At 41.4% G+C, this 14,437-nt stretch overlaps 1 protein-coding gene and 1 long non-coding RNA gene across 5 annotated transcripts in view; both read right to left on the bottom strand.

The window, feature by feature from the left end:
* Positions 1-14,437, bottom strand: part of DPYD (dihydropyrimidine dehydrogenase) — a 1,875,594-nt gene that overhangs the window by 1,411,069 nt on the left and 450,088 nt on the right. The gene's annotated exons all lie outside the window — the stretch shown is intronic.
* On the bottom strand, positions 3,118-4,138 carry LOC137522518 (uncharacterized). Its single transcript, XR_011022314.1, has 2 exons — positions 4,025-4,138; positions 3,118-3,198 (listed from the first exon to the last, which is right to left on the bottom strand). It is a non-coding gene; the product is annotated as an uncharacterized lncRNA (long non-coding RNA).

Here is a 14,437-nt window from a genome sequence, read left to right on the forward strand (position 1 = left end):
AGAAATGGTCTCTTATTGCAGGCAGAATATGGTGATGAGAGGTATACATGGATTTTTATCATACACTAAGAAAGGTGAAAAAGGGTTAAATGCTATATACACTGAACAGGGAAGCATTGGATAGGACGAAAAGTCTTTACTAAGCTGTAGCTGCTTTAAGACCCACAAAAAAATTAGACCTTCCCACCAACTGCATTTGTTATTGTTATCGCCACTTCATATGCTGGGAACTGAAAGGTCTATTTCTATTAGTGTGAATCTAAATCACACTGCCTGATGCCTTTTTGAGCAATTGCAATTTGTTCATATTTTGTACAACTGAATACAATTTTGTTTTTCCTCTGCATTTCCTGATTTGCAGTGGCTATAGGCAGTAGCGTAGCTAAGGAGCTGTGGGCCCCCATGCAAGTTTTACATTGGGGCCCCCCAAGCACTCTATACATACCAATTTATACAGTGCACCAAAACCTGCCAATGGTAACTACAAGAAGGGGGTGGGGGAACAGTTTGTTGATTGATTAACACTATTCAAAGTATCTATAGAAGTGATTATTATGAGCACAGGACCAATAGAGAGCTAATACTGTGGTTGGGGGAGGGCCCCTCTGGCCCAAAGGCCCCAATGCAGTCGCACCCTCTGCACCCCCTATTGTTATGCCCCTGGCTATAGGCCCTTAGTCTTTTTGCAGCAGTGGGACGAGTAGGTAGGGTCATGTGATTTGCTTTGTTTTAGGCAAGCAACATCCATTCTCCTTCCTTGCAGCTGCCGGTTTTCTGAAGTGATATTGTCTAAGTATAACACAAAAAAATGCAATTCACTTTCACAAAAAACAATTCACATGCTCATTTCAGCTTGCAGACAGCATTTTCTGTAGCTGACAAAAACTGGAATATCTTTACCTTGCAACCATGACATCAATAGTCAGTTCACAGACAGGATTTCTCAGAATAGTTGCTTTTCGCTGCACTGCTTCAAACAGAAGTCTTAATGTTTAGTGAGGTTAAATCACAGATGACCTGACACATAGAAAATGGTATCCTTGGAAATATCATCAACTTCACTATCCTCAAAACTATTATGTAAGGATTTCATTCTAGGATTGTTAAAAGAAAACTTCAAACACTATTGTCTTGGTAGTGCAACATAAGCTGCTATCATCTATGACATGGATGCAACTAGGTGTGCCCTCAAGCTTGCTCACAAGGTTGTCAGATTTCCCAGGAGGGTTAAACAGAAACATGTCAATGTATTCAATTAAAGGACAAATGAAGTTAGAGGGATATGGAGGCTGCCATATTTGTTTCCTTTTAAATAATACCAGTTGCCTTGCTACCCTGCTGATCCTCTGCCTAAAATACTTTAACCACTTAATGACATGCTGAAAACGTCCTGCTAGAGGCTTTTAATGGCTCCAGAATGTTTTTATAAGCCTGACAGTGTTGCTGCCGCCGTGCACATGCACGTGCGCGCTCCCGCAGGTGCATGTGCATCCCCGTGCACGTGAACATAGTGAAAAAAAACCACCAAAAAAATACACCTTTATTTCCAAATGACGTATTGTCACCATACTTTTTACTAGGGACATAATTAAAATCGTGTCATAACCAGGACAAATAGGCAGATAAAATGTGTGGGTTTTATGTACAGTAGCAGAGTTTATATTAAAACCATACGGGATGAAATTGGAGAAATAGTGTATTTTTTCATTTTTTCCTTGTATTTCCCTTTAAAATGCATAGAAAATAAAGTAATTACTGAAAACAAATATCAACCCCAAAAAGCCCAATTGGTGGTGAAAAAAAACAAGATATAGATCATTTCATTGTGATTAGTAGTGATTAAGCTATTGGAAAATGAAAGGGATGAGCACTGAAAGGTGAAAATTGCTCTTGTCCGTTAAAAACCGCCTTGGGGTGAAGTGGTTAAGCCTTAGACCCTGAACAAGCATATGCAGATCAAGTGTTTCTGACAGTATTGTCATATCTTACAAGCTGCATGCTTGTTTATGGTGTTTTTCAGACAGTACTACAGCCAAATAGATCGGCAGGGCTTCCAAGCAACTATTATTGTTTAAAAGGAAATAAATAGCTGCATAAAAAAAGGGTGCCATGAAAAAAGGGCCCGGCTGCATAACGAAATGGCGCCGGTGGATAACAAAATCTGAAAATGATAAACATCTTTGTCAAACTTGCTTAATGATACATACCATTCTAAAAACAGACGAGAAATAATAACGAAAAGATATGAACGTTAAAAATTGTTATGCAATTCAAAAATACAGCTTAACCCAACCCTACTCTCACACAGAACCCTACCCCAGTGTTTCCTAAAACTAACCACTCCCCTGGTGGCGCCTAACCCTAATCAACCCCCCCGGTGGTGCCTAACCCTAACCACCCCCCCTATGGTGCCTACTGCCTAACCCTAACCCCCCCCCCCCCAGTGGTGCCTAACCACCCCCCTGGTGGTACCTAACCCTAGCCACCACCCCTCATGTTGCCTAAAACTAACTGCGGCCTGGGTAGAGCCTAACCCTAACCACTCCTCATGGTGGTGCCTAACCCTAACCACTCCCTCTGCAGAAACACCCTTTTACACATTGAATTGATAATGTCTTTGATAACATAAAATCTGTACATACAAACAAAATAATATGACAAAAACTATAATGTTGCAAGCTTCTAAAACGATAATATACTTCAAAAACTGTAATCTTCTAATGATGCTAACGATCACGGCGCCCGTTTTTCTGTTTTTTCACCATATTAGCAATAATTGCATTAGAATCTATGGCGTCGCCCTTTTTGTCCCCCCTCAGCCGGCGCTCTTTTTTCCTACCAATAAATATGGCAGCCTCAATATTCTTCTCACTTCAGTTGTCCTTTAAGCATTTCACTCTCACATGCTCATACTTTCGTAGCCAATATTTACCTCTCACATTGATGACTCATACTGTCCCACAATGACCACGTTAGGCCATTGAAAGGATTTAATGTGCCTACTGATGGGATGCACAATAAGGGAAAGAGGCGCCCTGATTTGAATAAAAGCTTTTAAAACCAGTTTAAAAACGAAAAAGAAAAATGAGGTATCTTACCTCAATGACGAAATCTCTGTAAACTTACAAAAGATTTTTATTTGAGCACAGGCAACGCGTTTCGCGGGTCTGAGCCCGCTTCCTCAGGCCAATACAGTGCCTAGAACAGCAGAAAGAGTTCCTCAATGTACATACATATACATATTTCATAAAAAATTATAAAAATAATAACGGTCAGAGTACATATATAAATGAATAAATAGCATAACATGAATTTAATTTGGCAGATTTATCCATGCCCTAATAGTTGATTCCATGCTGTGCATATGCAAACGCATATTTATGCGCACGCACACACACATCAAAGAGAACACACTACTGTGTCTCATATCTAAGGGCAAACTTGATGGTTTAGTCTAAGCTCCATTTGCCGTAATGCACAATACCATTATTATTATGCACCTTCTAGATGAATGATAAATATATAATATATATAGATATATATATGGAAAAAATAAATTATATACAGACCAAGGAAGAAAAAAAAAAAAACAAAAAAAAAAAAAAAAAAAAGGGGGGGGGTTCCATTGATGATAATGTATGCATCATCAATTAAAAAGAACTAGGAACATAGTGGATAGTATTCTAAAATTAGCCATGCGCCCATAGGAATGATATAATATAAAACACAGATATCTAGCAATGTATAAAAAGTATATAAACATATATATATACACATATATACACATACATACATACACAACAACATAGAAAATACTAAAAACTTGGCCAGTTCTAAACAAAGACAAAATCCAGGCAGCGCTGCAAGCATTTCACAGTGCTGCTCTGCATAAGTAAAAGGAACTGGTCACTGACTTTTAAAAGCATTGCAGTACATTGTGCACAGCATAATACATGTTCAGACAGCAGGGGGAGTAAAAAGGCAGGATACAATGGAGACCAGAAAACAACGTTGTAATACTCACCAAATGACAGAAATCATGTAGCATAGGGAGCCTCTACAGGACATTCCCTGTCTCTGCATTATATAACCTTACTTGATTTGTTTAAGCAGCTGCAGGTCTGCACACTCTCAGCAGATTAGGGAAGGGGGAGGGTGCGTGATGATGTAATCACAGGAAGTAGTGGTGGGGCCATATTGGAAAGGGGCATAGCATAGGAAGGCAATGTATTTTGCCAGTCCTACGCTGGATTCATAGAAAAGATAGGACCAGGAGTTGATGTATTAAATTATTTGGCCACTAGATGGCGATGGGACTTTCTCATTAGCATCTCATTGCTAGTGGACTGGATTTCTGTTACTTATAGTGATAGATTTTGACAGTTAGTTGGTGAAAGACAAAATATATATTAAAATACATTGGCGCAATAGTGGATTATTTAGATAAATATCTAATAGTTAGTGGTAAAAATAGTGATTAGATGAATTAAATTATATAGGAATCTTTGCATTAAACACGATTATACAATAAAACTGCATTGTTTTGTGGTATATATCTCTCTGTTTAGCACATATATAATGCTCAGGACGTGTATATAATAGTTTATGTGTCACTCTCAAAATCATATGAGTGATGTCATAAGGATAAGATATTTTTATTTTTTATTTATATATATGATATATATATTTTTTCCAATATGTATGAAATGTGTGCATATGAGTGGTGTAAATGAGAATGACTATGTGGTGGAATGATTTTATTGGCAGGTGGATGGCCGAGCTGAGAGAAAGAAAAGAAAAGTGGGGTTGGTGTGTGAGGGGAGGGAAGAGATAGGGGGCGAAGGATGAATTGGAACATTGTTATACAGGATAATAAGCAAACATTGGTGTGTGTCAATGCATGATAACTTGTGGGGGGGGGGGGACCCAGATGACAGGCTAGTTCGGAAAAATTTGTACTTAATGTCGGAGCTAGATTAGTAATTGTGCTCCAGGCATTCATTGAGTCCTTCTGGTTTCAATGTTCTTAATTTGAAAATCCAAAACATTTCTCTAGCCCGAAGGCGAGTCATGCGTTCGGTATGGGACAGGTTGTTAGATACGTATTCAACTGGCATGAATGTAAAGAGCCTATGATCTGAATTATGAAATTCTGCAAAATGTCTTGAGAGGCTATGTTTGGCATATGCTTTTTGAATATTCCTCCTGTGTTGTCCTATGCGAGCTCTTGTTTGTTGACTTGTGCGGCCGACATATTGTTTATTACAAGGACAAGTTATCAAATAGATGATGTGTGTAGTGCTGCAAGTGAAATGGTGGTCAATGCTGAATGTTTCTTGAGTCACAGTGCATTTAAAAGAGGAGGTTCCTGGGCGCAGGTATTCACAGGCTAAGCATTTTTGTGAATGGCATCTTTGTATACCAGGGGAGATTTTGAGGGTGGGTTCCCTGGGGGCAAGTGCTCGGGGTCTGCTCGGGGCTATGATGTTCTTTAAGGTTTTGGCTCTTCTGAATATCAGTTTGGGCTTGGATTCTAGTTTTGGACAAAGGTAAGGGTCTTTAAGCAATGTTGACCAGTGTTTATTGATAACAGATCTTATATTGTTGTGGTTAGAGCAGAAGCGGGTAATGAACGAGGGTTGTGTGTCAGTGGCTGTGACTTTCCTTTTTTGTGTGGTAAGGAGGGATCTTTGTTCTAGAAGTCTCGCTCTTGTTCTAGCTGATTTTATCAGGGGTTTTGGGAAGGATCGTTCCAAAAATTTGCTTTCTAGGGTGTCTGCCTGGTTGTCAAATGTAGATGTATCTGAACAGTTTTTGCGTATCCGTCTGAACTGCCCGAATGGAATGTTTGTTTTCCAAGGTTTATGGTGCGAACTCTTGTAATGGACATATGAGTTCGCATCAACCTTTTTAAAAAAGGTTTTTGATTTAACAACATTGTTTTCTACATAAAGGGTTATGTCCAGAAAATCTATGGTATAAGGATGGGTATTGACGGTAAAGGAAAGCCCCCAATCGTTGTTGTTGATGGAGTCCACAAATTGACCAATCGAGTCAACTTCTCCTTCCCAGATTAGTATAATATCGTCTATGTACCGCCAGTACTTAACCACATTGCTCTGATAGGGGTTTTGACTCAAAAATAGCTTCTCAAAAAGGCCCATTGTCAGATTTGCATAGGATGGTGCTAGATTAGCACCCATGGCTGTGCCTCGGATCTGTAGGTATATCGTTTTTTGGAATGAAAAAATGTTATGGGTAAGTATGAATTTGGTGGCATGTAAGAGGAAGTTTTTTTGGGGGATGGGCATAGTGGTGTCTGAGTATAGGAAATGGGCTAGCGACTGGAGGCCAATATTGTGTTTGATGTTAGTGTAGAGGGCAGCTACATCCAAGGTAACCCAATGGTAACTCGGCAACCATTCGAAAGATGTAAGTTCTTCAAGGAGTTGGCTAGAGTCTCTCAGGTAAGAAGGGAGTGATATGACGTATTTTTGTAGAAAGTGATCGATATATTCTGACAATGGAGAGGTGAGTGATCCTATACCAGAGATTATTGGGCGACCAGGGGGATTTTTTATCGACTTATGAATTTTTGGTAGAAAATAGAAAAACGGCAGCTTAGGATGTGCAGTGGTGAGAAAATCCTTTTCATCTTTGGAGATTATACCTTCCTTTAAGGCTGATAGAATTAGTTTATCATATTGAAGTTTAAATTCATGCGAAGGATCCTGAAGTAATTTGACATAATAATTTGGATCGTGTAGTAGTCTATGGGCCTCGGTGGTATAGTCTGTTGTGTCCATAATGACGACACCACCCCCCTTGTCTGCAGCCTTTATAACTATTTCTTGATTGTTTTTAAGGGAATTAATCGCAGTGCGTTCTGCTCGTGTCAGGTTTGATTTGGATTTGTCATGCTTACTATCTTGTCGTCTGAGGTCCTCTAGTACGGAGAGGTAGAAGTTCTCAACGTGTGGACCTCTGTAAGATGTAGGGTAGAATTGTGACTTTTTCTTGAATTCAGTATGGATAAATCTCTCTGTTTCAAACGTATCAGCATCTAAGATTACATCTGGGCCATTGTTTGGTTCATTTGTGAAGATAGTTTGGATAGTGGAATTAGTAACTGGATTCAATTTTTTAAAATCTTTCATAATGAAATATCTTCTTAGTGTAAGTTTCCTCACAAAAGCGTTCAGATCAACAAATAATTCAAAAAGGTTTGATGTTTTGGTAGGACAAAAGGACAAACCGTGATTTAGGACTTTAGTTTCTATTGGCGTCAGACAGTGGGAAGACAGATTAAATATAGACTTATATTGAAGGGTAGGGGGGGATAGCTTTAGTTGTGCTTGTTCCCTGTTGTGTCCCTTCTTTTTGCCGCCCCTTCTACCCCGTTTTCGGGACTGGATACTGGTCGTTTTGTGGCTCTCGGAGCTGTGTGATGTGTGACATGGTATTGTGGAGTTGGGCTCGAGATCAAAGGTCGCAGGGGAGGGTCTTTGGTTAGAAGGGAGGGTAACTCTAAAAAAGATGGTGTGTCAGAATCTGATTGGGATGAGGTGGGGATGGAGGTGGAGCTGGTATCCCCTCGTGGGGCCTGGGCAGCGGAAAAATAATCCAGGATAGTGCTGTTTGCTTTGGGTCGAGCAGACGGCATGGTGGACTGTGTAGAAGTGTCAGTGGGGGTGTTGTGTGGTGACTGGGATGGGGCATGTGAGGTGGGGGAGGGGACCTGGGATGGGAACCTAGGTTGGGAGGGGGTGCTGGCGGGTGTGGCTGTGTGTGTGGTGAGGTCGAGAGGGTCGATTTCCACCTCGATCGTGTGGGTGGTGGCGGGAGGGGATAGGTTAGGGAGGGCGGGTGGGTCGGGTAAGGCGGGAAGGACCGGGGTGTGGAGAAGTGGTAGGGGTTTACTACCAGGGGGGGGGAGAAGGGCGGGGTGCGGGGGTAGGGGGTAGGGTAGGAACGGTGGGGGAGGGTATGGTAGTGTGAGGAGGGAAGGGATGGGACATGGAGGGGGAGGGGGGTGAACTGGGGCTGTGGGGAGGGGGCGTGTGGGGAGACGTCGAGGACGTCTAGGTGGGGGGCGGGTGGGTCTAGGACCCTGTGGGGGGATACCCTGGTTCTATGAATTAGAAAGCCTGTTAAAGAGTGAATTTTTTAATCAGGCCGACATAGCAATGCAGAAAACATACATTGAAGAGAGAATAGCACCAGAGGGACTTCGAGTTTTAGTCGAAACCTCTTTCCCCAACGATTTAGTCTACACTGCAGAATGGTACATATACCTCCAGTCATGCTCAGTGGGCATGATGGAGCGGATTATCTCAAAAAGAGAAAGCTTGCTACTCGAATTTGCTGAAAAAATAGTGAATCTTAGAAACAAGTTAGCTCCCTATACCAGCACACAGGAATATCTTACGCTTTCCTTCTCACTATCCAACAAGCTACACAGATTTGAGGCGGATATAATGGAGACCAAACTAAAAAAACTCAACCGTGACAGAGCCGCTTACGCTGCACATACACAACACAAAAGACGACAACATATAGATACACCACAGGGCGACCAGCCTGTGCTACCACAGCCTACACCCAATCACTCCATACCCAACAATGGTGGTATTGCCCCCCTTATCCCCCCACAGGGTCCTAGACCCACCCGCCCCCCCACCTAGACGTCCTCGACGTCTCCCCACACGCCCCCTCCCCACAGCCCCAGTTCACCCCCCTCCCCCTCCATGTCCCATCCCTTCCCTCCTCACACTACCATACCCTCCCCCACCGTTCCTACCCTACCCCCTACCCCCGCACCCCGCCCTTCTCCCCCCCCCTGGTAGTAAACCCCTACCACTTCTCCACACCCCGGTCCTTCCCGCCTTACCCGACCCACCCGCCCTCCCTAACCTATCCCCTCCCCCCACCACCCACACGATCGAGGTGGAAATCGACCCTCTCGACCTCACCACACACACAGCCACACCCGCCAGCACCCCCTCCCAACCTAGGTTCCCATCCCAGGTCCCCTCCCCCACCTCACATGCCCCATCCCAGTCACCACACAACACCCCCACTGACACTTCTACACAGTCCACCATGCCGTCTGCTCGACCCAAAGCAAACAGCACTATCCTGGATTATTTTTCCGCTGCCCAGGCCCCACGAGGGGATACCAGCTCCACCTCCATCCCCACCTCATCCCAATCAGATTCTGACACACCATCTTTTTTAGAGTTACCCTCCCTTCTAACCAAAGACCCTCCCCTGCGACCTTTGATCTCGAGCCCAACTCCACAATACCATGTCACACATCACACAGCTCCGAGAGCCACAAAACGACCAGTATCCAGTCCCGAAAACGGGGTAGAAGGGGCGGCAAAAAGAAGGGACACAACAGGGAACAAGCACAACTAAAGCTATCCCCCCCTACCCTTCAATATAAGTCTATATTTAATCTGTCTTCCCACTGTCTGACGCCAATAGAAACTAAAGTCCTAAATCACGGTTTGTCCTTTTGTCCTACCAAAACATCAAACCTTTTTGAATTATTTGTTGATCTGAACGCTTTTGTGAGGAAACTTACACTAAGAAGATATTTCATTATGAAAGATTTTAAAAAATTGAATCCAGTTACTAATTCCACTATCCAAACTATCTTCACAAATGAACCAAACAATGGCCCAGATGTAATCTTAGATGCTGATACGTTTGAAACAGAGAGATTTATCCATACTGAATTCAAGAAAAAGTCACAATTCTACCCTACATCTTACAGAGGTCCACACGTTGAGAACTTCTACCTCTCCGTACTAGAGGACCTCAGACGACAAGATAGTAAGCATGACAAATCCAAATCAAACCTGACACGAGCAGAACGCACTGCGATTAATTCCCTTAAAAACAATCAAGAAATAGTTATAAAGGCTGCAGACAAGGGGGGTGGTGTCGTCATTATGGACACAACAGACTATACCACCGAGGCCCATAGACTACTACACGATCCAAATTATTATGTCAAATTACTTCAGGATCCTTCGCATGAATTTAAACTTCAATATGATAAACTAATTCTATCAGCCTTAAAGGAAGGTATAATCTCCAAAGATGAAAAGGATTTTCTCACCACTGCACATCCTAAGCTGCCGTTTTTCTATTTTCTACCAAAAATTCATAAGTCGATAAAAAATCCCCCTGGTCGCCCAATAATCTCTGGTATAGGATCACTCACCTCTCCATTGTCAGAATATATCGATCACTTTCTACAAAAATACGTCATATCACTCCCTTCTTACCTGAGAGACTCTAGCCAACTCCTTGAAGAACTTACATCTTTCGAATGGTTGCCGAGTTACCATTGGGTTACCTTGGATGTAGCTGCCCTCTACACTAACATCAAACACAATATTGGCCTCCAGTCGCTAGCCCATTTCCTATACTCAGACACCACTATGCCCATCCCCCAAAAAAACTTCCTCTTACATGCCACCAAATTCATACTTACCCATAACATTTTTTCATTCCAAAAAACGATATACCTACAGATCCGAGGCACAGCCATGGGTGCTAATCTAGCACCATCCTATGCAAATCTGACAATGGGCCTTTTTGAGAAGCTATTTTTGAGTCAAAACCCCTATCAGAGCAATGTGGTTAAGTACTGGCGGTACATAGACGATATTATACTAATCTGGGAAGGAGAAGTTGACTCGATTGGTCAATTTGTGGACTCCATCAACAACAACGATTGGGGGCTTTCCTTTACCGTCAATACCCATCCTTATACCATAGATTTTCTGGACATAACCCTTTATGTAGAAAACAATGTTGTTAAATCAAAAACCTTTTTTAAAAAGGTTGATGCGAACTCATATGTCCATTACAAGAGTTCGCACCATAAACCTTGGAAAACAAACATTCCATTCGGGCAGTTCAGACGGATACGCAAAAACTGTTCAGATACATCTACATTTGACAACCAGGCAGACACCCTAGAAAGCAAATTTTTGGAACGATCCTTCCCAAAACCCCTGATAAAATCAGCTAGAACAAGAGCGAGACTTCTAGAACAAAGATCCCTCCTTACCACACAAAAAAGGAAAGTCACAGCCACTGACACACAACCCTCGTTCATTACCCGCTTCTGCTCTAACCACAACAATATAAGATCTGTTATCAATAAACACTGGTCAACATTGCTTAAAGACCCTTACCTTTGTCCAAAACTAGAATCCAAGCCCAAACTGATATTCAGAAGAGCCAAAACCTTAAAGAACATCATAGCCCCGAGCAGACCCCGAGCACTTGCCCCCAGGGAACCCACCCTCAAAATCTCCCCTGGTATACAAAGATGCCATTCACAAAAATGCTTAGCCTGTGAATACCTGGAACCTCCTCTTTTAAATGCACTGTGACTCAAGAAACATTCAGCATTGACCACCATTTCACTTGCAGCACTACACACATCATCTATTTGATAACTTGTCCTTGTAATAAACAATATGTCGGCCGCACAAGTCAACAAACAAGAGCTCGCATAGGACAACACAGGAGGAATATTCAAAAAGCATATGCCAAACATAGCCTCTCAAGACATTTTGCAGAATTTCATAATTCAGATCATAGGCTCTTTACATTCATGCCAGTTGAATACGTATCTAACAACCTGTCCCATACCGAACGCATGACTCGCCTTCGGGCTAGAGAAATGTTTTGGATTTTCAAATTAAGAACATTGAAACCAGAAGGACTCAATGAATGCCTGGAGCACAATTACTAATCTAGCTCCGACATTAAGTACAAATTTTTCCGAACTAGCCTGTCATCTGGGTCCCCCCCCCCCACAAGTTATCATGCATTGACACACACCAATGTTTGCTTATTATCCTGTATAACAATGTTCCAATTCATCCTTCGCCCCCTATCTCTTCCCTCCCCTCACACACCAACCCCACTTTTCTTTTCTTTCTCTCAGCTCGGCCATCCACCTGCCAATAAAATCATTCCACCACATAGTCATTCTCATTTACACCACTCATATGCACACATTTCATACATATTGGAAAAAATATATATATCATATATATAAATAAAAAATAAAAATATCTTATCCTTATGACATCACTCATATGATTTTGAGAGTGACACATAAACTATTATATACACGTCCTGAGCATTATATATGTGCTAAACAGAGAGATATATACCACAAAACAATGCAGTTTTATTGTATAATCGTGTTTAATGCAAAGATTCCTATATAATTTAATTCATCTAATCACTATTTTTACCACTAACTATTAGATATTTATCTAAATAATCCACTATTGCGCCAATGTATTTTAATATATATTTTGTCTTTCACCAACTAACTGTCAAAATCTATCACTATAAGTAACAGAAATCCAGTCCACTAGCAATGAGATGCTAATGAGAAAGTCCCATCGCCATCTAGTGGCCAAATAATTTAATACATCAACTCCTGGTCCTATCTTTTCTATGAATCCAGCGTAGGACTGGCAAAATACATTGCCTTCCTATGCTATGCCCCTTTCCAATATGGCCCCACCACTACTTCCTGTGATTACATCATCACGCACCCTCCCCTTCCCTAATCTGCTGAGAGTGTGCAGACCTGCAGCTGCTTAAACAAATCAAGTAAGGTTATATAATGCAGAGACAGGGAATGTCCTGTAGAGGCTCCCTATGCTCCCTATGCTACATGATTTCTGTCATTTGGTGAGTATTACAACGTTGTTTTCTGGTCTCCATTGTATCCTGCCTTTTTACTCCCCCTGCTGTCTGAACATGTATTATGCTGTGCACAATGTACTGCAATGCTTTTAAAAGTCAGTGACCAGTTCCTTTTACTTATGCAGAGCAGCACTGTGAAATGCTTGCAGCGCTGCCTGGATTTTGTCTTTGTTTAGAACTGGCCAAGTTTTTAGTATTTTCTATGTTGTTGTGTATGTATGTATGTGTATATATGTGTATATATATATGTTTATATACTTTTTATACATTGCTAGATATCTGTGTTTTATATTATATCATTCCTATGGGCGCATGGCTAATTTTAGAATACTATCCACTATGTTCCTAGTTCTTTTTAATTGATGATGCATACATTATCATCAATGGAACCCCCCCCCCCCCCCCTTTTTTTTTTTTTTTTTTTTTTTTTTTTTCTTCCTTGGTCTGTATATAATTTATTTTTTCCATATATATATCTATATATATTATATATTTATCATTCATCTAGAAGGTGCATAATAATAATGGTATTGTGCATTACGGCAAATGGAGCTTAGACTAAACCATCAAGTTTGCCCTTAGATATGAGACACAGTAGTGTGTTCTCTTTGATGTGTGTGTGCGTGCGCATAAATATGCGTTTGCATATGCACAGCATGGAATCAACTATTAGGGCATGGATAAATCTGCCAAATTAAATTCATGTTATGCTATTTATTCATTTATATATGTACTCTGACCGTTATTATTTTTATAATTTTTTATGAAATATGTATATGTATGTACATTGAGGAACTCTTTCTGCTGTTCTAGGCACTGTATTGGCCTGAGGAAGCGGGCTCAGACCCGCGAAACGCGTTGCCTGTGCTCAAATAAAAATCTTTTGTAAGTTTACAGAGATTTCGTCATTGAGGTAAGATACCTCATTTTTCTTTTTCGTTTTTAAACTGGTTTTAAAAGCTTTTATTCAAATCAGGGCGCCTCTTTCCCTTATTGTGCATAGTTATACCCCCGTACATGTTTGTCCGAGGGGTGGTGACAGAACACCCGTTGTTTTACCACGGTTAATGTTTTGTGCATCCTTTTTCATCTAAGAGAGCGACCGCAACCAGGTCCGTCCAGGACCACCCCGAGTGGAGTCGGGTTTATGGTCTCCACCTGCTTCCTGTGGTCGGTTGCCCCTTGCAACCCTCCTTTGTGAGTAGCCCTTTCAATCAATTGATTTCTCCACACACCTACTATTGACATACTGCACTATCGGGCTCCCTTTTTTGTCTCCTGTATCCTTTTTTTTTCCCATAGGGTGGCAAGACACCCCAACCACGATTCTACTGATGGGATGCTTGAAACACAGCAGCTTGTGAATAGGGATGATCAATTAAAAGAAAATAATTCTAAGTTGATTCAAATGTATACACTAAATCTATCCAAATGTATGCAGCTTGAGAATGGATCAAATCAACTAGCTGTAGCTGCTGCTTGATCTATTTTCAAGTGGCACACATTTCCATAAAATTTGAATAAGCTCTGAATATTTTTGCATTTCATTGACAATCACTGCTCATGAACAGTTCATAAAACCCACCATTTATGAAATGCTGGTGTCTTTAGCCTGGTAGCTGAAGATCATAAAAAGAAACAACAAGAGACAGTAATTGGCTAACCTGTGAATATTTGTGAA

This window comes from Hyperolius riggenbachi, chromosome 6, assembly GCF_040937935.1.
Source record: "Hyperolius riggenbachi isolate aHypRig1 chromosome 6, aHypRig1.pri, whole genome shotgun sequence".
NCBI lineage: Eukaryota > Metazoa > Chordata > Amphibia > Anura > Hyperoliidae > Hyperolius > Hyperolius riggenbachi.